This window comes from Paralichthys olivaceus, chromosome 24, assembly GCF_024713975.1.
Source record: "Paralichthys olivaceus isolate ysfri-2021 chromosome 24, ASM2471397v2, whole genome shotgun sequence".
Taxonomy (NCBI): Eukaryota; Metazoa; Chordata; class Actinopteri; order Pleuronectiformes; family Paralichthyidae; genus Paralichthys; species Paralichthys olivaceus.
Window position 1 is genome coordinate 10,895,221 of NC_091116.1, and position 22,556 is coordinate 10,917,776.

The following is a 22,556-nucleotide window of genomic DNA, read 5'->3' on the forward strand; positions in this document are numbered from 1 at the left end:
TTCTTTGTGACAAACACAAATGCAGATCAATTATGTGATATACATCTTCACAAAATCTCTAATCACCAGAAGATCGAATCAATGGGTTGCTACTTTAGGTGGTACTCACAGAGAAGAGACTCCCAAACCTTTTTTTCATGTAGGTGGTTACAGATGATAATATTAAATAAATATTTCAGCTTGGATGTTGCAAGAATTGAATTCGTGTCCCACAATCTATAAGTCAACCTTCTAGCCATTTCAATTCAATTCAATTCAATTTTATTTATATAGCGCCAATTCATAATTTACATTATCTCAAGGCACTTTACATTTAAAGGTCAAGACCTTAAAACAATATTAACATAGAGAAACCCAACAGTTCCCACAATGAGCAAGCACAGGCGACTGTGGAGAGGAAAAACTCCCTCATTAACAGGGAGAAACCTCTGGCAGAACCAGGCTCAATGTGGGCGGTCATCTGCCTCGACCGGTTGGGGTGAGGAAAGAAAAGTAAGGGGGGAGGAAAGGAGAGATGGGTGAAAAGCGGGGGAGAGAAGAGAGAGATGAGGTGGAGAGAGAGAGACCGGGAACAATTGGGCACCATCAGTATCAGGGCTGACTATAACAATAACAATGTAGCGATCTACAACAGGATTAGATATATGAATGAATTACTGAGTTATTTTAATTAATGCTAACAATGTCGATGGTAGTCGTTGTTGTCCTGCAGTCCCGGTGCCGGAGTTATCTGAAACGAGATAGAGAGAAGAGCCAGAGGGACTATGGGAGGACAAAGTGACACTTTGACATGTTAAAACTAATAAATAAATAAATAAATAAATAGGTGTGGGGGGGCATAGAGACAGAGAGACAGAGGGAAGTGATGACACTTGCATGATGGGAGTTCCCCCAGCAGTCTAAACCTATAGCAGCACAACTAAGGGATGGTTCAGGACTCACCTGATCCAGCCCTAACTATAGGCTTTGTCAAAGAGGAAGGTTTTTAGTTTTACTTTAAATGCTGAGACAGTGTCTGCCTCCCGAACCCAGAGTGGGAGCTGGTTCCACAGGAGAGGAGCCTGGTAGCTAAATGTTCTACCTCCTGCTCTACTCTTACAGACTCTTGGAACCACTAGAGAGCCTGTGTTTTGGGAACGAAGTGATCTACTTGGATAATAAGGTGTTATCAGCTCTTTGACATATGAGGGGGCGTGGTTGTTGAGGGCTTTAAAAGTGAGGAGCAGGATCTTGAATTCTATTCTAAATTTTACCGGGAGCCAATGTAAGGAAGCTAAGACAGGAGTGATATGATCTCTCCTTCTAGTTCCTGTCAGCACTCGTGCTGCAGCATTTTGGACCAACTGGAGACTTTTAACAGTCTTCATGGAGCATCCTGCTAATAGAGAGTTGCAGTAATCTAATCTAGAGGTTACAAACGCATGGACTAGTTTTTCAGCATCCTGCTTAGACAGGATGTTTCTAATTTTGTTAATGCCATCTGAGCCACTGCATCAAACAAGCAATACACCTTTGTCCCCTCAAGTCCCCTTTGCATTCACAAATCTTCTTGTGGGAGAACCTTCACCTGAGACACTCTTGGCCATGATGTAACCTGCTGCATCGCATGATGCAGGTGTTTGGGATTGTAGTCGCTGCCCTACACCAACTTTCCAGAAATGTATCAAGATATATCCATATATAGTACATAGTTATATGTGTCTGAGATGGATGATGGACACATTAAGGAAAAGAAAAAAAGCTCCAGGAAAGAAGATGGTTCTTAATTATTTGTACAGAGTTTTAATACATATGAGTTTGCATCATCCTTAAGATTTTATGTTTAAAGGCAGAGGACTGTACTAAAAAGTCTAGTGTGGTTTTAATTTGATTTATAAAAACATCTTTAGAAAAACAAATCCCTCATTCAAACTTTAAAAATAGAATTACTAATAAAAACATATACACCCCCGGGAGTCGGCCTGACTTGGTATATTCCAGGTGTCTCCTCTCTTTCTCCATATATTCCATTGAACTCCACCACTTCCTGTTTGCCAGTCGGTACTTCCGCATGGACCCGGAGCTGCTTGGACACGGAGCCCGTAGATCTTCACGAGGTGAATTCTGTTTCAAATATCAACAGTTATACACAGTTATTCGATCTGTGTGTGTTTGACGTGTCGCTGCAGATTTCTCATTGTTCACTCGTGTTTTAGAGCAAAACTCGTCTCATTAGTTTCTCATGTCAATGCTAAGCTAGCACCACAAGCTAACCACACCTGGCACCAGTTGCTCAGTGATGGGAAGTAAAAGAGAGAAACTTGTGTTTGGAGCAGAAAGAAGCTGTTTCTAAACGTTTCACCTTTTAAACATGAACCAAGAAAAGTGAGCGTGTTTGAAATTCTCATGTGAAACACTTGAGCACGTCTTTTGTCCGGAGCTAAACTTGCTTTACCTTTGGAAAAAGAGGATTTCAACTTAATAGAAATAATAATGTGACTTTTATTGTGATCATCAACTGATGAGAGTAGTTTTTCATGTTGAGGTGATTTTCATACGTGTACATTTATTTCTAAAATTTGATATCAACTAACTTGAAAAGTTTCAGACATGTGACTGAACAACTTGACATTGTCTAAAGACTTCAGTGTGTTCATGACAGATAGATTCTATCAAAGAAGTTTAGTTATTCACAATTTCTCTACATTCAAATAATAATACTATTTTGTTTTTTTGGCTTCTCTAAGAAAAGTATGAACATTTTACTGTAATGACAATAAATTCCAAATAAAATCCGGTGGCTTTATTTAATATTTGAAATGTTTCAGACAATCCATTTGATTCAAATCACATTAGTTTTAAAGCTGCTGGAAAAAGTAAAGTGACCTTAATGACTAAGTTTAATAAATATCGATAAAAATGACTGAGTCATCTGTAGGCTGCTACACTTTCCACCTCAGGTTGTACAACCGAAGTGAAACTAAATATATTATTATATTTAAAAATATCTGTGTGAAGTAGAAAGCAAGAGCAGGACCTCTGTTATATATACAGATATATAAAATATATAAACAAACACACATATTTTGCTGGTGATGACAATTAAAAGTTCAGTGTGTAAGATTTAGGTGAAAGGACCAATTGATATTTAATATGAATTGATCTTTGTGATGTTTTCCCTGTGTGTTTCTTCTTGTACAAATTGTTGTTTTCTTTACCTTAGAATGGATCGTTTCTATTTAAATACTTTGTATCTCTTTATATTATTATACGAGTTTCCATGACAACTGAAGCTACCACAGGTTCTCTCTGTTTGGAAGGAGAGGCTGCAACATGCAGCTTCACCACCAGATGTCACTTAAGTCTACACATTGTATCAGTAGTGTTGTATCACCCAGCCCTACCAAACCCCAAATATATATATATATATGGTATATATATATATATATATGTATGTATGTATGTATGTAGCGTGACATCACGAATAGGACCTTACAAATGTTTAATTAACATTTATAGGAACTTCTATTCATATATATTATGTTATATTTTTACCTAGCATGTAGTTCTTTTTTTTTCCGACCTTATAAGTAGAAGGACATTTAATTTGATATAAAGCTGAAAACAAAATCTCTAATCACCAAATATCCACAGTGAGTTGTAGTTGTACATTTCCCAAACACTAAGCTGTTGGATTTGATGGAGAACACAACCCTGAGTAACTGTGACTCTTATTTCCTGCAGATCTCCAGCTGTCTGCGTCACGCCGAAGGCCTCTCACAGCAGCACAAAGCGACGAGATAAACGATGATAGATCCCCAAAAAATGTGACAAACTCTTGCTCCAAATGCACAAGATGGAAGCTTTTGTGTCCTGGGTATGTTGGTGTAAATTCTGGACAGAGGGAGGAATTCTCCAAGTCCGGGATTCCTGGATTGGGCCCTTTGATAGTTTTACTGTGCGTGTGTGGGCGATCAAGGTAACATCTCACAATAGGCCCCTTTAAAAGCGCAACTCACGATATGATACTATTAAGATATTTTTTGATCCAATTTGTGGCAACCACCTATTTACTTGTGTGTTATCTTCTCACTTAAAGGTTCACTGTGTAAAATTTAGGTGAAAGGGATCTATTGGCAGAAATTGAATGTCAGATAATCCTCATGATGTTTTCACTAGTTCACTTCATCTAAATTATATGAATGTAGTTTTATTTACTGTTGAAAAGGCCATTAATATTTAAATACACCATATTTACATCGAGGGGGTGCTCTCTACGGAGGCTGCTTGTTTTTTACATTAGTCCAGACCGGACAAACTAAACACCTTTTGAGGTAACTGAAGCTGCCACAGGTTCTTTTCATGATTTAGAAGGAGAGGGTGAGAGGTGTTCAGCTGCAACATGCAACTTAAACAGTAGATATCACTAAAGTCTACACTCTGTACCTTATATATTTTAAAAAGGGGGAACTGTGACATCTCTATTATGAATAAAAGTAAAGTGAAAGTTCTTCACCTCATGACTGCTACTAAATATAAGTAAGTAATCAGTGTGGTATTCTTAAAACACGTGTGATGTTTCATGTCATTGTACTAGTTAATGTCTTGAATGTTAATTTGAAGACAACCTGGCAAACAGGAAGTGATTCACTTTCTGTGAAGTCACAAAACAAACGACAGGAAGCTGAAGGTGTGAACAGTTGTTGATATGTGAGAATGAGTAGAGATGTGAATGAAATCAGAAATAATGTTAGTGTTGAAGGTCACCAAGTAAATTGACTCAACTGCTGCAGTACTTGTCATCGAAATTGATGTTTATTGCATTTGTTTTATTTTCTTTCAGCGAGAGACATTTGACACGAGGCTCAGAAGCAGAGTCGATGCTACAGAGAAACAAGAGGTCACACTGGAGTACAACTTGCAACTCCCAACATGACTTTTGTACTGCACCAGGCTCATCACACAGCTTTAGTTAGTCCATTAACATCATATAGAGTTAATATACAGTGAAGTTAAAGATAAGATAAAGTTCAAATAAAGTCACTTTTCAGGTAAAGTAAAAAAAGAATATGAATATAACAATATGGAAGGACTGAGACATGTGAGCTTGTTCCAGTTGTTGGTTATCACTTGTATAGATCTGTTCCAGAGTGGAGGTTCTTCTGTCACAAACTATCTCTGACAAGTGTTTGAATGAAAAGACAATAAAAATAACAGACGACTTCAAATGATTCAGATGAATTCAGATCATGTGGGACATTAATGAGGGACATCAAAGTTTCGGTCTGTTTATTTCATGTAGTTAGTGTGGACATCATGATCTGTCGCAGGGCTGACATGGAGGGTCACGCAACCTTCAGCACTCTCACCTTTTGAGCCATGGGTACACCTGCTGCGCAAGTTGCACCATGAGGGAGGCAGGAGTGCCGGGGGGGGGGGGACCAACGCGCCTTTGGAAGACCATGCAAATGTACACGTGGAGATTCCCGGGCTGGATTCAAGCCCATGAGACTGTGCAGCACCCTGAGGCAACTGTTTGTTGTGATACTGTGCTATATAAAGACAATAATGTTATCCCTCTGAGTCCAAATAGACTGTGTCCACATGAAGCCACTTTGTTTGTGTGTGGCCATGAATTGCATGAGGTAGCAATTTGTTTGGATCAAGTATTGGAGAGCAAAAGAGAAGCGGCTCGAGTTAAAGTGTTGAAATGTGATTCTAATTGTGTGAAGCTTCAAAATAAAAGCTGCCAATTCAGCACGTGTGAAGTGAAGGAAGTCTGTGTTGACTCACTCACCTCTCACGTGTCCTTTGATGTCTGTGATCTGTGCTGAGTTTATACAGGTGTTGAGCAGGTGTGTGGAATGAGCAGGAGGCGGGGCCAAGCAAGGCTGATTAGTGGAGGTGAATGGAAGAGGTGGAGTACAGAAGGTGTCAGTTCCTCCAGCGCTGGCGTCAGCGTCGGTCGTGACACTCCTGTGTCGGGACCAGAAGGTAGGTTTCAGTGTGGAGGCTGCTGGGACTCAGCATGGCATTTTAACATTGTGTCGTTTGTTGTTGATGATGATAATAAATCCCATGGTCCTGCTGTTTTAAAGGCTTTCTGATCGTGATCTCTATCAGTAGCTGTGTATGTGTCTGCTCACGTTTGTTGTGTTGGTGAATGGCAGCAACTTTGTAGGTGGTGTAATTGTCACTCTTTTGGTTTGGTGGGTGTTGCACTCCACGTTTGTGTTGGTCACCTGTGTGAGTGTTGCGTGAAGGTAGCTTGAGTAACACCTGTTGTTTGATTTGTCCACCTCATGGTGGCAGCCATTTTGTGTGAAGTGACATTCCCTTGTGGTACAACTTGTGTGTCTGCCGCTCACTTTGAATCCAGCAGCAGTAATTAGTTGGCAAATGCATTGTAATGAATACACTGATTGTAGTTGTTAGTTAGTGAAATGTGATGTAAGTGTTGAATCATTGTTTTAAGGGTGGGGGTGTTTCCTGTAGTGTCCCTGTTTGTCTCTCGTCTCTCCTCTAGCTCCACTGTGATTAACTGATCAGTCATCAATGAGGTGCATCTGGACGGTGGACTGAGGTTCTTGGAAACTCCTGTGTTAGCATCAGAAGGTAGGTTTCCAGTGTGGAGACTGCTGGGCCTCATACATTGTATTGTTCTCATCATGATTTGTATCAATGGTGTGATTTTACATGTTGTTTGCCTCATAGGGCCACATAATGAGTCCAGTTATCACAGCACATAATAATTGTTAAATGTTGTGTATGGGGGATATGGCAGCTGTCAATAAATCTAAAAATGAGGCTGTTTTTTTTTTTAAAAAAGCAGTGTCTGCATTGTTCTTTACAAAGTCAAACATTTATTGTATGAAGTAAAAAATGCTAGATGTGTCTTGTCTGTGAATCACTGAACTTGTATTTAGTTGTACAAGCAGTGTGTTTGAGAACTGCTTCACATGTGTGTTGCATGGAGTCGACCAAGTTGCGTCACCTGTGTACAGGTATTGTAGTCCAGGATGATCGGAGTGGCCACTCCATTATGTTAGTGTTGTTGGATGTTGAAGATGCTGCGTGCTTACTTGTGTGTTTGGGGTGGTTGTCTTGTTGAAAGACACATTTGAAGGGTGTCTCCTCTTTGGCATAAGTCAACACAATGTCTTGAAGTATTGTGCTTGTGCCACCATGCTTCAACAATGGGACTTTGCTTAGGTGTCATTTAGGTTATTGTTTGATTCATCTGAATGGTAGTGTTCTGTTGTCTTCCACGTCTTTGTGGTTTTGGTTGTTATTTTAAAGGATTTGAGATGATTGTAGTTGAGCGGTTAGTAGTTTTCTGGTTGTCCTGATACTTTTGAATCAAAGTATGCTGTTGTTGTGAACAATGACCCATGTTCCAGTGATTTTCAGACAAATGCACTAGAACTATTATGTAGAACATTTGCTGCCTTGGTCCTTAAATGACGGCCAACTGTTTGACTTGAGTAATAGAACTCCACACTGCTGTTATTTTGAACACAATGACTGTTGTTGAAATTGTGTTAGGGTTGTGTCTTGTCATGCCTCTGTCACAATAGAAAGGTGATTGTTCAGCCAGGAAAAGTCCCAGGTGAGTATGTTTCTATTCTTGTTTTATCTCAAAAATCTATTGGGTAAACTTGCTGCACTTGCTAACTAGGTGTGTGTCCCTCCATGTGAGCCATAACTCCATTTCGTTCATGTGTTTCAGGTGTTATTGTGTCTACCAGGTTGTACTTCATGTGGACCTAAGAAACCTCTAAGCTGTTCCACCAGTGTTACTGAGGATCAACAGTGGTAAGTGGTTGTACAGTTCAGTGTTTGTTCATTAAATCAAAAGAGACTTTATATGAATGTGTGTTTGTAAACCATGTCATGTGTTACAGGTTTGTTGAAGCACCTGGATTGTGTCACTGCTGGAATTGATAGTAGATTTGAACAGTTATGGTTTGAATGTAGTTGATCTATTGCTGCTTGTTCCATGTGAGATGTAGAGTTGTGTTGAAAATAATAGTGTGTTTTAAACAAAATAATAAAATAAAATAAAAGATAGTGTCTGCATTGTTCTTAATTACGTCAATTGTGGACGGAAATTCTATTACAGTCGATGTTTATCCGACAAAACTGTTCACAAATTTAAAGAACTGCTCCCCTCCTCACTTCCCTCTCAGCCATGTCTCAGTACAATACAAGAAGATTATCAAAACCTTACTCCCACACTAGTTGATAACTTTGTAAATAGTACTGCAGCCTCACTAAAAACAGCACTTGAAGCTGTCGCCCCATTCAAAAAGAAGAAACTAAGTCAGAGGAGATTAGCTCCGTGGTATAATTCCCAAACGCGCGTTCTAAAACAGACATCGCGGAAGCTAGAAAGGAAGTGGCGTTCCACCAATCGCCGAGACTTCCACCTAGCCTGGAAGAGTAGCCTTATAAATTACAAAAAAGCACTTAGAAATGCCCAAACCTCTTATTATTCATTACTAATAGAAGAAAATAGGAACAACCCCAGGTTCCTCTTCAGCACTGTAGCCAGGCTGACAGAAAGTCACACCTGTACTGACCCATCTATTCCTCTAGATGTGAGAAGCAATGACTTCATGAGGTTCTTCACTAATGAAATTACAACCATCAGGGATAAAATCCACCACCTCCTCCCAGTGAATAACACTGATACATTGTCTGGTCCTGAAACCATAGCACCAGATTTATGTCTAAACAAATTTTACTCGATTGATCTTCCTGAACTGACCTCGTTAGTTTCATCATCTAAACCAACTACTTGTCAGCTGGACTCTGTTCCAACTAGAATTTTTAAAGAAGTCCTCCCCCTAATTGACCGTTCCATTTTAAATCAGATTAATATGTCTTTGCTAACCGGCTACGTACCACAGGCTTTTAAGGTAGCCGTTATTAAACCTCTGCTTAAAAAGCCTACGCTTGATCCAGAGGTTTTAGCTAACTGTAGACCCATATCCAACCTGGCCTTCATTTCCAAAATCCTAGAAAAAGCCGTTGCTAACCAGCTGTGTGGTTCCTTAGATAGTAACGGTTTATTGGAAAAATTTCAGTCAGGATTTAGAACCTATCACAGCACAGAAACAGCACTATTGAAAGTCACTAATGACCTTCTTATGGCATCAGATGATGGACTTGTCTCTGTCCTCGTCTTGTTGGAACTTAGTGCAGCCTTTGACACAATAGATCATAAGATTCTGCTACAGAGATTAGAACAACATATAGGAATTAAAGGAACAGCACTACACAGGTTTAAATCATATTTATCAGATAGATTCCAATTTATTAATGTTAACAATGACTACTCCATGCACATGCAAGTTAATCATGGAGTTCCACAAGGTTCTGTCCTTGGACCAATCCTCTTCACCTTATATATGCTGCCCTTAGGCAACATTATCAGACAGCACCACATACAATTCCACTGCTATGCAGACGACACCCAATTGTATATTTCCATGAAGCACGATGAATCTAATCGCCTAGTTCAACTTCAGGAATGTCTCAAAGATATCAAGGCGTGGATGACCCAAAATGTTCTACTTTTAAACTCAGACAAAACTGAGGTTGTTGTAATTGGCCCTAAACATCTCAGAGAAACACTGTCTGAGCAGATAGTCACTTTGGATGGTGTCAGTCTGGCTTCCAGCTCCACTGTGAGGAACCTTGGAGTGTTGTTCGACCAAGACATGTCATTTGACCCCCATATTAAACTAGTGTCTAGGACGGCTTTCTTCCATCTGCGCAATATTACCAAAATTAGAAACATCCTGTCTAAGCAGGATGCTGAAAAACCAGTCCACGCGTTTGTAACCTCTAGATTAGATTACTGTAACTCTCTATTAGCAGGATGCTCCATGAAGACTGTTAAAAGTCTCCAGTTGGTCCAAAATGCTGCAGCACGAGTGCTGACAGGAACTAGAAGGAGAGATCATATCACTCCTGTCTTAGCTTCCTTACATTGGCTCCCGGTAAAATTTAGAATAGAATTCAAGATCCTGCTCCTCACTTTTAAAGCCCTCAACAATCACGCCCCCTCATATATCAAAGAGCTGATAACACCGTATTATCCAAGTAGATCACTTCGTTCCCAAAACACAGGCTCTCTAGTGGTTCCAAGAGTCTGTAAGAGTAGAGCAGGAGGTAGAACATTTAGCTACCAGGCTCCTCTCCTGTGGAACCAGCTCCCACTCTGGGTTCGGGAGGCAGACACTGTCTCAGCATTTAAAGTAAAACTAAAAACCTTCCTCTTTGACAAAGCCTATAGTTAGGGCTGGATCAGGTGAGTCCTGAACCATCCCTTAGTTGTGCTGCTATAGGTTTAGACTGCTGGGGGAACTCCCATCATGCACTGAGCACTTCTTCACTTCCCTCTGTCTCTCTGTCTCTCTGCCCCCCCACACCTCTTTATTTATTTATTTATTTATTAGTTTTAACATGTCATCATGTCAAAGTGTCATCACTTCCCTCTGTCTCTCTGTCTCTATGCCCCCCCACACTCATTTATTTATTTATTTATTAGTTTTAACATCTCATCATGTCAAAGTGTCACTTTGTCCTCCCATAGTCCCTCTGGCTCTTCTCTCTATCTCGTTTCAGATAACTCCGGCACCGGGACTACAGGACCACAACGACCACCATCACCATTGTCTGCATTTATTACAAGACCTCAGCAATTCATTAGTATATCTAGTCATGTAGATCTATACATTGTTATTGTTATGGTTAGCCTTGATTTTGATGGTGCCAAATTGTTACCGGTCGCTCTCTCTCCACCTCATCCCTCTCTTCTCTCCCCCGCTTTTCACCCATCTCTCCTTTCCTCCCCCCTTACTTTTCTTTCCTCACCCCAACCGGTCGAGGCAGATGACCGCCCACATTGAGCCTGGTTCTGCCAGAGGTTTCTCCCTGTTAATGAGGGAGTTTTTCCTCTCCACAGTCGCCTGTGCTTGCTCATTGTGGGAACTGTTGGGTTTCTCTATGTTAATATTGTCTTAAGGTCTTGACCTTTAAATGTAAAGTGCCTTGAGATAATGTAAATTATGAATTGGCGCTATATAAATAAAATTGAATTGAATTGAATTGTCATTTTGCGACACGGATGAGAGCGAAGACGAGCTGGAAATAGCCGCATGGTGACCTTGAAGTCTGCGAGGAGGAAGAGGAGAAGATGGGAGTGAGAGGTTTAACACTGAAACACACACGTGTATTTATTATCCACAGAGGCAGATTCTGACACATGAATCGAATCAAACCAAAAAAACAGCACAAAGCAGTCAATAAAGTTCTCTGATGCTAAAACAAATGTATCTGTCGTCATAATTCCTAATCGATTCAATTGTTGCTAAATGTTTGTTTTAATCTGAAACGGCAAAGTAGCTTTTCCTAAAGTTGACAGATAAATGAAATGGGGTGAAAAACATCAAGACAGGAATAAGTGGAACGCACCGTCAAATACACACGCTGCATTCAGTATGGAGTAGCTTGTGTGTTTTGTACTTAAGTTTTGAGGTACTTTGCTTTAGTTACCTCTGCCAAGGTAGTTATGTTGTCACCCCTCTGTCTGTTTGTTCGTAAACAGGATTAAGACCCATAAAAAAGAATGTGACTATAGAAATAAACTGTGTTAACTGAGGGATTATGTTAAAATGACCAGATGGATTTCTGTGGAGGTGGAGGGATATGGGTCAGTGAGGATCCAATTACATTGTGGTCCTGTTTCAGATCAGGGGCAAATCAAATTATTCAATATTGTGAAATATTTTAACATTATATGTGATTTCTCAGAGAATAATAATTGTATCTTGATAAAAAAAAAACATATTTTCTATTAATGAATGTTTAGTCCACATTGAAATACATTTTGTGCAGTACTGTGTTCTTTACAGTGCATTGTCACAGTTGAAATTCATGCCTTGTTTTCAGGTGGATGAGAAAATTGCAGATGAGCAAAGTGAAGTGTAGTGCAGGGTTTAAGAGCTGCACTGTGGGGCAGGAGGCAGAAAAAAGGTTGAAAGAAAAATGTAGGGAGCTCCTCGGGTGTTATTTTTTCTCAATCTCTCCCTGATTTTGCCGTAAGAGAAGGTATCATTCCACTTTTCAGATTTAAAACTGTTCTCCTCGAACCTCCACAGACACGGGGAAAATGCAAATGCCACACAGAATGGTCCGAAGGTAAACAGTGGGTGCGTAGAGCAAAAGAAGTGGAGCATATTGGCTGAAATACATCTGCTGTCTGCCATTTAATTTATCTCCATTCATATGCATATAACCAAAACACGCACATAAAATATCGCTCTTCTTGGTGTTTCATGTTTTTTAAACGTTTACCTCGGACTGTAGACAGGAAGTGAAAGGAAGACACAGTCTTGGCCTGGATATCTGTTGTCTCCACTAGAACCATTGCCCCAGTGGCCAATACATCTTCAGATGATAACCGATGGGCCCAGAGATTGTTTTTTACCAACAATGGAAGTGTGAAATCACTCCATAATTATTATATTATTGCTCTCTCTTTATTGTCCTCAAAGTTTACCGCTCACCATGGAGCGAGCGATATCGCATCTGTTGCACAGGGATTAGCGAGCGAACGAAAAAGACAGATTTCGGACACGGTCCATATCTGCAGCGGTGGCTACATTGCAATGAATCCACCCGTGAATTTTGCTGTGGCACTTTCTCGTCCATAACGAACACATTGAGTGCCCACACGGCGGGAGTCCAGTGAGCTCAGTAAACTCTGCTGATACAGCTTTATGACAAATATTTCTTGTTGGTTGGATGCAATTTATTTTGAATGTAAACCACCGTCACTGGGGACAAAGTACAGAAGAAGAAACAGCCAGAAACCCATCGCTATAATAAGAACAACCCTCGAGTAATTCTCAGGCACTGACAAATGAATCGATACCCACGATGAACCTTTGAGCTCGTGGTATCTCAATAACTAATGAGTGTCATCATCATGATCATTAACTCCATCTTTTCAGCATCAGTAATCATTACAATGACAACACGGAGTGCACCAGTGCTCTCATTTGTGAAATAACCTTCTGTTTAATTGTTAGTAAATAATCCCTGTGTGCAGGAGTGTGATGTATGTGGCTCCCAAATTCAAATGCAAGCTTTTCAGAGTTATTCGTGGAACTGAAGCTAATTTCATCCTATTCTGACGTCAAGTCTGTTTTCTGAGCAGGAATTCGCAACTGGGTTGAATAGTTCCTGCAGAGTTCACACTGGGAACACCTGGTGTCCACAAAATAACCACGATAGAAGGATGCAAATAAATGGCTCAGTGTGAATCATATTGCTAAAACCAAAGATATCGGCAGACCAGATTGATCCAGTAATATTTGGGACCGTGGCACTTTTTGGTGTATGCGTCACCACTGATATGTCTGTTAATGGAAGGTAAAAAAAAACGTGCGACTCAGTCACGCTGCCCGCATTTCCTCCGCTCTTCGATTTCCTGCTTGCCAAGGCCCAGCACATTGGTGTCCACATTGAGGAGGAGAGAAGAGACATCATCTGCCATCCTTGCTGACACCTAATTAGGAAAACGGTGAATTTGAGGCCACGCCACATGGCACGGACGGCACAAGGCTGCCTGCTGCTGGCTCAGTTCACCAAGCAAGTCTATAAACCAACATGGGCAGTTAAAGGATATTGCTTCGGCTAAGTAATGTGAGATTGTGTGTGTGTGCGGAAGAAACCAAAAAAAAAGGTAAACATGCTTTTAAGCTACAATGTATACACATATAGCAGTACTTAGGCACAGGGGCTGAAAATATATAATTCAGTCCAATGCAGCCCTCTTCCCATCATAGTTCTCTGATAATATATATATAATATCATCAAGATGAATTGTATATTAAGGCAAAAGAACGCAAAAAACCCAATCATTGTATAGTAAGGTATACAAATTATATTAAAAAGCCCAAGTGCAGTAAATGTACATACTTTTCAGAGTAGTAACAACCCTGAAGATCAATTATAATAACTTTATATCATCCTGTCAATGGATGTGCTCATGAGGGATGAATAACATTTAAAAATAAATTAAATAAACAGATTGTGATATTTTATTATCATATCATATGATGTGCTATACATTTTTTTTAAATCAGTCGTGCCCAAGAATGTTTGGAAATTGTTTACAATATTTATTGTTTGAATTAGATAAAGAAACTCCACCCCCGCGAGTCTACGTAACTTGGTCTATTCGAAGTTCCCCTTCTCCATATATCCCATTGGAGTCCTCCACTTCCTGTTTGCCAGTCGGTACTTCCGCTTGGATGCGGAACTGCTTGGATCGGGAGCCCGTAGATCTTCACGAGGTGAATACTGTTTTAAATATCAACACAGTTATACACAGTTATCCACAGTTATTATATCTTCTGTGTGTTTGACGTGTCGCTGCACATTTTTCATTGTTCACTCGTGTTTTCGAGCAAAACGCGTCTCATTAGTTCCTCGTGTCGATGCTAAGCTAAGCTAGCTATCCCAAGCTAACCACACCTGAGCGCGTGTGAAATTCTCTTGTAAAACACTCGATCGCTTCTTTTGTCCTAAACTAACTAAAGTACGTCCACTTGAATAATGATCAGCTTTTCATTTCATCAATATCAAAGTAACACAAGTTCAATACGTGTTGATTTCATAGATTTGTATTGTGTATTAATATATATATATATATATATATATATATTGTTTTCACAATGCATAATCATTACATTGATATATATTGGACATCATTATTGATATTCTTTTATCGCTCAGCCCTGATTTGACCTTTATTAAAATGTTAATGTCACCGTTTGAGCTCCCTGCTCCATTTAAATGTATTTTATATGAACTAAAGTGTGTTCCTAAGGAAAGCTCGTATCATTTGTTTGCTATGTTTGCTACTGTCATTAGCTAGGGATGGAGGTAGAGGGAGCCAGTACGCTGGAGATGCCAGGAGCCCACAGACCCATCATTTGGTGACTATTGCTTGAAAATAAAACAAACGACAGGAAGCTGAAGGTGTGAACAGTTGTTGATATGTGAGAATGAGTAGAGATGTGAATGAAATCAGAAATAATGTTAGTGTTGAAGGTCACCAAGTAAATTGACTCAACTGCTGCAGTACTTGTCATAGAAATTGATGTTGTGTTGGTGAATGGCAGCAACTTTGTAGGTGGTGTAATTGTCACTCTTTTGGTTTGGTGGGTGTTGCACTCCACGTTTGTGTTGGTCACCTGTGTGAGTGTTGCGTGAAGGTAGCTTGAGTAACACCTGTTGTTTGATTTGTCCACCTCATGGTGGCAGCCATTTTGTGTGAAGTGACATTCCCTTGTGGTACAACTTGTGTGTCTGCCGCTCACTTTGAATCCAGCAGCAGTAATTAGTTGGCAAATGCATTGTAATGAATACACTGATTGTAGTTGTTAGTTAGTGAAATGTGATGCAAGTGTTGAATCATTGTTTTAAGGGTGGGGGTGTTTCCTGTAGTGTCCCTGTTTGTCTCTCGTCTCTCCTCTAGCTCCACTGTGATTAACTGATCAGTCATCAATGAGGTGCATCTGGACGGTGGACTGAGGTTCTTGGAAACTCCTGTGTTAGCGTCAGAAGGTAGGTTTCCAGTGTGGAGACTGCTGGGCCTCATACATTGTATTGTTCTCATCATGATTTGTATCAATGGTGTGATTTTACATGTTGTTTGCCTCATAGGGCCACATAATGAGTCCAGTTATCACAGCACATAATTGTTAAATGTTGTGTATGGGGGATATGGCAGCTGTCAATAAATCTAAAAATGAGGCTGTTTTTTTAAAAAAAAAAGAAAAAAAAGCAGTGTCTGCATTGTTCTTTACAAAGTCAAACATTAATTGTATGAAGTGAAAAATGCTTGAAGATGTGTCTTGTCTGTGAATCACTGAAGTTGTATTTAGTTGTACAAGCAGTGTGTTTGAGAACTGCTTCACATGTGTGTTGCATGGAGTCGACCAAGTTGCGTCACCTGTGTACAGGTATTGTAGTCCAGGATGATCGGAGTGGCCACTCCATTATGTTAGTGTTGTTGGATGTTGAAGATGCTGCGTGCTTACTTGTGTGTTTGGGGTGGTTGTCTTGTTGAAACACACATTTGAAGGGTGTCTCCTCTTTGGCATAAGTCAACATGATGTCTTGAAGTATTGTGCTTGTGCCACCATGCTTCACAGTGTTCTGTGGTTTGAACAGTGTTGCCTTCATCACTCCACAAAATGTTGTGGTATTTTCCTTTAAGGAAAATTGTAACCTTTTCAGCACATGTTGATTTTTCAACAATGGGACTTTGCGTAGGTGTCATTTTGGTTATTGTTTGATTCATCTGAATGGTAGTGTACTGTTGTCTTCCACGTCTTTGTGGTTTTGGTTGCTATTTTAAAGGATTTGAGATGATTGTAGTTGAGCGGTTAGTACTTTTCTGGTTGTCTTGATACTTTTGAATCAAAGTATGCTGTTGTTGTGAACAATGACCCATGTTCCAGTGATTTTCAGACAAATGCACTAGAACTAGCATGTAGAACATTTGCTGCCTTGGTCCTTAAATGAGGGCCAGCTGTTTGACTTGAGTAATAGAACTCCACACTGCTGTTATTTTGAACACAATGACTGTTGTTGAAAGTGGTGAAATTGTGTTAGGGTTCTGTCTTGTCATGCCTCTGTCAAAATAGAAAGGTGATTGTTCAGCCAGGAAAAGTCCCAGGTGAGTATGTTTCTATTCTTTTCTCTTCTCAAAAATCTATTGGGTGAACCTGCATGGTTTTCTAAATAGTAATTTAGTTTTGTGTAAGTCCAGTTTTTGTATGAATGCCACACAGTGTTTGCTAAATGAGACCCTTGATTGTTTTGTCTGTCATACAGGGCCGATGAGGACAGCGGCTCACTCGTTAGGTGGAGCGATGTTGTTTGAGGTAAGTAATGTATTAAGAGCAAATAGTCTGAATAATCTGTACACACTGACGTTGTTAAAAATAAAGACGACCACTTCTTTCCTCTTTCAGACATTGTACTGAAAGTCCTTGGTGGTGGGAGGGAACCACATGGAAAATGGTGAGTTTGATCTAAAATAGATTATCAGCTTTTAAAGATTGTTGTTTAGCAGCAAGTAGGTATGTGTTCCTCCAGGTGAGCCATAAGTCCTGGTTACTGTATGTCCTTCATGTGTTTCAGGTGTTATTGTGTCTACCAGGTTGTACTTCATGTGGACCTAAGAAACCTCTAAGCTGTTCCACCAGTGTTACTGAGGATCAACAGTGGTAAGTGGTTGTACAGTTCAGTGTTTGTTCATTAAATCAAAAGAGACTTTATATTAATGTGTGTTTGTAAACCATGTCATGTGTTACAGGTTTGTTGAAGCACCTGGATTGTGTCACTGCTGGATTTGTGAGTAGATTTGAACAGTTATTGTTTGAATGTAGTTGATCTATTGCTGCTTGTTCCATGTGAGAAGTAGAGTTGTGTTCAAAGTAATAGCAGTGTGTTTTAAACAATATAATAAAATAAAATAAAAGATAGCAGTGTCTGCATTGGTCTTTACAAAGTCAAACATTAATTGTATGAAGGGAAAAATGCTCGAAGATGTGTCTTGTCTGTGAATCACTGAAGTTGTATTTAGTTGTACGAGCAGTGTGTTTGAGAACTGCTTCACATGTGTGTTGCATGGAGTCGACCAAGTTGCGTCACCTGTGTACAGGTATTGTAGTCCAGGATGATCGGAGTGGCCACTCTATAATGTTAGTGTTGTTGGATGTTGAAGATGCTGTGCTTACTTGTGTGTTTGGGGTGGTTGTCTCGTTGAAACACACATTTGAAGGGTGTCTCCTCTTTGGCATAAGGCAACACAATGTCTTGAAGTATTGTGCCTGTGCCATCATGCTTCACAGTGTTCTGTGGTTTGAACAGTGTTGCCTTCATCACTCCACAAAATGTTGTGGTATTGTCCTTTAAGGAAAATTGTAACCTCTTCAGCACATGTTGATTTTTCAACAATTAGACTTTGCGTAGGTGTCATTTTGGTTATTGTTTGATTCATCTGAATGGTAGTGTTCTGTTGTCTTCCACGTCTTTGTGGTTTTGGTTGCTATTTTAAAGGATTTGAGATGATTGAAGTTGAGCGGTTTGTACTTTTCTGGTTTTTTGATACTTTTGAATCAAAGTATGCGGTTGTTGTGAACAATGACCCATGTTCCAGTGATTTTCAGACAAATGCACTAGAACTAGCATGTAGAACATTTGCTGCCTTGGTCCTTAAATGAGGGCCACCTGTTTGACTTGAGTAATAGAACTCCACACTGCTGTTATTTTGAACACAATGACTGTTGTTGAAAGTGGTGAAATTGTGTTAGGGTTGTGTCTTGTCATGCCTCTGTCACAATAGAAAGGTGATTGTTCAGCCAGGAAAAGTCCCAGGTGAGTATGTTTCTATTCTTTTCTCTTCTCAAAAATCTATTGGGTGAACCTGCATGGTTTTCTAAATAGTAATTTAGTTTTGTGTAAGTCCAGTTTTTGTATGAATGCCACAAAGTGTTTGCTAAATGAGACCCTTGATTGTTTTGTCTGTCATACAGGGCCGATGAGGACAGCGGCTTGTTAGGTGGAGCGATGTTGTTTGAGGTAAGTAATGTATTAAGAGCAAATCGTCTGAATAATCTGTACACACTGACGTTGTTAAAAATAAAGACGACCACTTCTTTCCTCTTTCAGACATTGTACTGAAAGTCCTTGGTGGTGGGAGGGAACCACATGGAAAATGGTGAGTTTGATCTAAAATAGATTATCAGCTTTTAAAGATTGTTGTTTAGCAGCAAGTAGGTATGTGTTCCTCCAGGTAAGCCATAAGTCCTGGTTACTGTATGTCCTTCATCCTTTTCAGGTGTTATTGTGTCTACCAGGTTGTACTTCATGTGGACCTAAGAAACCTCTAAGCTGTTCCACCAGTGTTACTGAGGATCAACAGTGGTAAGTGGTTGTACAGTTCAGTGTTTGTTCATTAAATCAAAAGAGACTTTATATTAATGTGTGTTTGTAAACCATGTCATGTGTTACAGGTTTGTTGAAGCACCTGGATTGTGTCACTGCTGGATTTGTGAGTAGATTTGAACAGTTATTGTTTGAATGTAGTTGATCTATTGCTGCTTGTTCCATGTGAGATGTAGAGTTGTGTTCAAAATAATAGCAGTGTGTTAATAAAAAATAAATAAATAAATAAAAGATAGCAGTGTCTGCATTGTTCTTTACAAAGTCAAACATTTATTGTATGAAGGGAAAAATGCTTGAAGATGTGTCTTGTCTGTGAATCACTGAAGTTGTATTTAGTTGTACAAGCAGTGTGTTTGAGAACTGCTTCACATGTGTGTTGCATGGAGTCGACCAAGTTGCGTCACCTGTGTACAGGTATTGTAGTCCAGGATGATTGGAGTGGCCACTCCATTATGTTAGTGTTGTTGGATGTTGAAGATGCTGTGTGCTTACTTGTGTGTTTGGGGTGGTTGTCTTGTTGAAACACACATTTGAAGGGTGTCTCCTCTTTGGCATAAGTCAACATGATGTCTTGAAGTATTGTGCTTGTGCCACCATGCTTCACAGTGTTCTGTGGTTTGAACAGTGTTGCCTTCATCACTCCATAAAATGTTGTGGTATTTTCCTTTAAGGAAAATTGTAACCTTTTCAGCAGATGTTGATTTTTCAACAATTGGACTTTGCGTAGGTGTCATTTTGGGTATTGTTTGATTCATCTGAATGGTAGTGTACTGTTGTCTTCCACGTCTTTGTGGTTTTGGTTGCTATTTTAAAGGATTTGAGATGATTGAAGTTGAGCAGTTTGTACTTTTCTGGTTGTGTTGATACTTTTGAATCAAAGTATGCTGTTGTTTTGAACAATGACCCATGTTCCAGTGATTTTCAGACAAATGCACTAGAACTAGCATGTAGAACATTTGCTGCCTTGGTCCTTAAATGACGGCCACCTGTTTGACTTGAGTAATAGAACTCCACACTGCTGTTCTTTTGAACACAATGACTGTTGTTGAAAGTGGTGAAATTGTGTTAGGGTTGTGTCTTGTCATGCCTCTGTCACAATAGAAAGGTGATTGTTCAGCCAGGAAAAGTCCCAGGTGAGTATGTTTCTATTCTTTTCTCTTCTCAAAAATCTATTGGGTGAACCTGCATGGTTTTCTAAATAGTAATTTAGTTTTGTGTAAGTCCAGTTTTTGTATGAATGCCACACAGTGTTTGCTAAATGAGACCCTTGATTGTTTTGTCTGTCATACAGGGCCGATGAGGACAGCGGCTCACTCGTTAGGTGGAGCGATGTTGTTTGAGGTAAGTAATGTATTAAGAGCAAATAGTCTGAATAATCTGTACACACTGACGTTGTTAAAAATAAAGACGACCACTTCTTTCCTCTTTCAGACATTGTACTGAAAGTCCTTGGTGGTGGGAGGGAACCACATGGAAAATGGTGAGTTTGATCTAAAATAGATTATCAGCTTTTAAAGATTGTTGTTTAGCAGCAAGTAGGTATGTGTTCCTCCAGGTGAGCCATAAGTCCTGGTTACTGTATGTCCTTCATCCTTTTCAGGTGTTATTGTGTCTACCAGGTTGTACTTCATGTGGACCTAAGAAACCTCTAAGCTGTTCCACCAGTGTTACTGAGGATCAACAGTGGTAAGTGGTTGTACAGTTCAGTGTTTGTTCATTAAATCAAAGGTGACTTTATATTAATGTGTGTTTGTAAACCATGTCATGTGTTACAGGTTTGTTGAAGCACCTGGATTGTGTCACTGCTGGATTTGTGAGTAGATTTGAACAGTTATTGTTTGAATGTATTTGATCTATTGCTGCTTGTTCCATGTGAGATGTAGAGTTGTGTTCAGAATAATAGCAGTGTGTTAATAAAAAAATAAAAGATAGCAGTGTCTGCATTGGTCTTTACAAAGTCAAACATTTATTGTATGAAGGGAAAAATGCTTGAAGATGTGTCTTGTCTGTGAATCACTGAAGTTGTATTTAGTTGTACAAGCAGTGTGTTTGAGAACTGCTTCACATGTGTGTTGCATGGAGTCGACCAAGTTGCGTCACCTGTGTACAGGTATTGTAGTCCAGGGTGATCGGAGTGGCCACTCCATTATGTTAGTGTTGTTGGATGTTGAAGATGCTGCGTGCTTACTTGTGTGTTTGGGGTGGTTGTCTTGTTGAAACACACATTTGAAGGGTGTCTCCTCTTTGGCATAAGTCAACATGATGTCTTGAAGTATTGTGCTTGTGCCACCATGCTTCACAGTGTTCTGTGGTTTGAACAGTGTTGCCTTCATCACTCCATAAAATGTTGTGGTATTTTCCTTTAAGGAAAATTGTAACCTTTTCAGCAGATGTTGATTTTTCAACAATTGGACTTTGCGTAGGTGTCATTTTGGGTATTGTTTGATTCATCTGAATGGTAGTGTACTGTTGTCTTCCACGTCTTTGTGGTTTTGGTTGCTATTTTAAAGGATTTGAGATGATTGAAGTTGAGCAGTTTGTACTTTTCTGGTTGTGTTGATACTTTTGAATCAAAGTATGCTGTTGTTTTGAACAATGACCCATGTTCCAGTGATTTTCAGACAAATGCACTAGAACTAGCATGTAGAACATTTGCTGCCTTGGTCCTTAAATGACGGCCACCTGTTTGACTTGAGTAATAGAACTCCACACTGCTGTTCTTTTGAACACAATGACTGTTGTTGAAAGTGGTGAAATTGTGTTAGGGTTGTGTCTTGTCATGCCTCTGTCACAATAGAAAGGTGATTGTTCAGCCAGGAAAAGTCCCAGGTGAGTATGTTTCTATTCTTTTCTCTTCTCAAAAATCTATTGGGTGAACCTGCATGGTTTTCTAATTTGTAATTTAGTTTTGTGTAAGTCCAGTTTTTGTATGAATGCCACACAGTGTTTGCTAAATGAGACCCTTGATTGTTTTGTCTGTCATACAGGGCCGATGAGGACAGCGGCTCACTCGTTAGGTGGAGCGATGTTGTTTGAGGTAAGTAATGTATTAAGAGCAAATAGTCTGAATAATCTGTACACACTGACGTTGTTAAAAATAAAGACGACCACTTCTTTCCTCTTTCAGACATTGTACTGAAAGTCCTTGGTGGTGGGAGGGAACCACATGGAAAATGGTGAGTGTGATTTAAAATAGGTATTGAGCTTTTAAAGATTGTTGTTTAGCAGCAAGTAGGTATGTGTTCCTCCAGGTGAGCCATAAGTCCTGGTTACTGTATGTTAATGTGTTATTGTGTCTAGCAGGTTGTACTTCATGTGGACCTAAGAAAACTCTAAGCTGTTCCACCAGTGTTACTGAGGATCAACAGTGGTAAGTGGTTGTACAGTTCAGTGTTTGTTCATTAAATCAAAGGTGACTTTATATTAATGTGTGTTTGTGAACCATGTCATGTGTTACAGGTTTGTTGAAGCACCTGGATTGTGTCACTGCTGGATTTGTGAGTAGATTTGAACAGTTATTGTTTGAATGTATTTGA

At 39.7% G+C, this 22,556-nt stretch overlaps 4 long non-coding RNA genes across 5 annotated transcripts; all 4 read left to right on the forward strand.

Annotated features, from left to right (window-relative positions):
- Positions 1-836: 836 nt before the first annotated feature.
- LOC138407066 (uncharacterized) lies at positions 837-5,207 on the forward strand. 2 transcript variants are annotated; one of them, XR_011240502.1, is made up of 3 exons: positions 837-2,096; positions 3,724-3,958; positions 4,823-5,207. It is a non-coding gene; the product is annotated as an uncharacterized lncRNA (long non-coding RNA). The 2 variants fall into 2 exon arrangements; XR_011240500.1 differs by having other exon boundaries at positions 3,724-3,856.
- Positions 5,208-16,563: 11,356 nt separating this feature from the next.
- Positions 16,564-17,556, forward strand: LOC138407018 (uncharacterized). Its single transcript, XR_011240417.1, has 3 exons — positions 16,564-16,952; positions 17,043-17,297; positions 17,387-17,556. It is a non-coding gene; the product is annotated as an uncharacterized lncRNA (long non-coding RNA).
- Positions 17,557-18,738: 1,182 nt separating this feature from the next.
- LOC138407060 (uncharacterized) lies at positions 18,739-19,255 on the forward strand. Its single transcript, XR_011240494.1, has 3 exons — positions 18,739-18,793; positions 18,914-18,999; positions 19,089-19,255. It is a non-coding gene; the product is annotated as an uncharacterized lncRNA (long non-coding RNA).
- A 500-nt stretch (positions 19,256-19,755) lies between these two features.
- On the forward strand, positions 19,756-20,947 carry LOC138407030 (uncharacterized). The gene is made up of 4 exons (XR_011240448.1): positions 19,756-20,361; positions 20,452-20,500; positions 20,621-20,706; positions 20,796-20,947. It is a non-coding gene; the product is annotated as an uncharacterized lncRNA (long non-coding RNA).
- Positions 20,948-22,556: the final 1,609 nt, after the last annotated feature.